At 35.4% G+C, this 2,427-nt stretch overlaps 1 non-coding gene across 1 annotated transcript; it reads left to right on the top strand.

The window, feature by feature from the left end:
* Positions 1–1,445: 1,445 nt before the first annotated feature.
* Smp_tRNA_00935_Pseudo_TTG.1.1 lies at positions 1,446–1,516 on the top strand. Its single transcript has one exon. It is a non-coding gene (tRNA).
* Positions 1,517–2,427: the final 911 nt, after the last annotated feature.

Here is a 2,427-nt window from a genome sequence, read left to right as displayed (position 1 = left end):
TAGTGAGCATACACGATCTCACTTTGCGAGATTCTAACCCAGGACCTATCAGTCTCTCGTGAGAGCGCTTAACCACTAGACCAATGATTTGGCTGGCATCCAACGGTGTTAATGTCTAACTTCAACCACAGTAGGACGAAATAGCTGTCCAGTGCTTCCAGGTTTTCCATGATGGTCTAGCTTCAATTGACTTATGATTTCAACTATATGAAATTACTAAAATCTCCAAAAAACCCCCTTCTGATATTTCTAAATACATTTATCATGTTAAGTATTATATATTGTAATGGTCAGTATTCGAAATATTATTTATATACCTCGTGTACTGTTCATCTTGATAATCGTTATTAGATAATGCTCAACAGTGTATAAATCAGAAGACGAATATGAAGTGTTGATTATGTATATTATCGCATCACACACAGATTACCATAGGCACACGAAACAAGAAGGATATGCGAGTGCCGAAAAGCAAACGAGTGATTTAGTCAATGAACAGGAATAAAATGTACTTATATATATAGGGAAATGAATACAACATCGAATCATTTAAGTGACTAACACTAAAGCTAGCAGAACGAATGCGTATGTAGGTAGTAAGTCATACTCAAGTACAAATATTCATACAAGTTCAACAATAATGAAGGTACAATGATATAAGATCAGTTATTGTTGTAAGAATGACTCAAATGTATGTGACCTGCTATAATACCCTTAAGAAGAAAATCAAAATTTCTTCACATAATTTTAATTATTTGGCTTCTGTCTTACTATAATTAACAAACTATTGTAACTTCAATAGTTGAGACCATGAATCAATTGAAGCTAGACCAGCATGGAAAACATGAAAGCATTGAACGGCCATTTCGTTCTATTTCCGGACTTCTTAGCAATGCACATCCACCATCCCGCCTCACGAGATTCAAACCAGGGACAACTAAGTGGTATAGGGGTTTAGTGCTCGCTCATGGGACTGTCAGGTCCTGCGTTCGAATCTCGTAAGGCGGAATCGTGGACGCACACTGCTGAGGAGTCCCACAATCGGAAGAAACGGCCGTCCAGCACTTCAACGTTTTCCATAGTGGTTTAGCTTCAACTGACTCATGATCTCATATATTTAGATTACCATAATATCCGTGAAACCCCTTCTGATAAATTATTGCTATTGTTTGCAAATATGTTACTGATTATCATTTTGAAAAGAAAAAGTATGTATTTATGATAGTAACATTTTGAGAATGAATTTACTGAAAAGAGCAGCTTATCATTGAATTGATCTATCTTCTTCTATGTCATAATTGGAATATTTTATTGAATTAAAATTATCACTCAGATGAATTAAAGACTGACCAGTTGCAGTCCAAAACATCAATGAGAAGATTCAAACAAACAATACTAGGTGGATTCAAAATTCACCCCGTTGCACAAGCAAGTGACTATCAGGACTCAGTAGCTGAGTGGATAACGTGATGGCGTTTGAAGCGAACGATACTGGGTTCGATTCTCAGAGTGAATATGAACTCTGAGATTCCGGTACATCCGGCTGACGTGTCCCAAATCGGACGAAACGCGCGTCGTGGATTCCACTGCTAGTCACTATCCATCTTTGCTTCCTAAGATGAATAGTTATACTTAGAAATATGGTGTATTTATTGATTGTAAACTTTGAGTTTGTATCGAATTCTGTTGGAAATCTCACTGACTTTGTTGAATGAATGCTCATTGTTGAATAGTAAATTATCATAATAGTTCGTATATATCATTACGAAGGTTCGACTTTATAACTTCTAGTAAACTGAACACTCGATAGATGGACAATAATAAATTATTAATATATATATATATGGGATATCCTAATGAGTAGAATAATTAGATTTTCTGACGTTTCGTGCCTCAGTGTAATTCACTTCTTCAGAGAATAAATAAATAACTAAATGGTAGTAATAGTTTGTTCTAGTTTGGTCATCGTTCATTTTTTCTCAGGTCAATTTATAGCACGAAACTACTCATTTCTTTATATTGAATGTTCCATCCAAAAATGAATGACCAAATGTCATATTTTTTGTGACTGATAAATTGATTGGTGAGAAATGCATACATACATAAATACATAGATACATACTTAATTACTTAGGTCGCGGTTTTTTTTTAGCAAGATTGATTTCTACGGGGTCGAGATGCTGACACCAATGCCGACTTCTCCTTCTTACTCGGGCTTGGGATTGGTTGTAGCCCTAGAAAGGCTACAGGTGGAGTTGAGAAGCGCACACATGAGCAAAAATATTATATAAAGATTAAGAAGTTAAAATAATAAGTATTTAATTTTATTATGGCTCATAACCATAAAGAAGGTATGGAAGCTTCGATCACATCAGCAAAGTAGTTATCAGCGTTTAAGTCTGAGCCTACACTGGTTTTCTATTGGTT

This window comes from Schistosoma mansoni, chromosome W (assembly GCF_000237925.1).
Source record: "Schistosoma mansoni strain Puerto Rico chromosome W, complete genome".
In the NCBI taxonomy this organism is placed as follows: Eukaryota; Metazoa; Platyhelminthes; class Trematoda; order Strigeidida; family Schistosomatidae; genus Schistosoma; species Schistosoma mansoni.
Note: the sequence above shows the minus strand (reverse complement) of the source record. Positions and strands in the feature narration are given on the sequence as shown.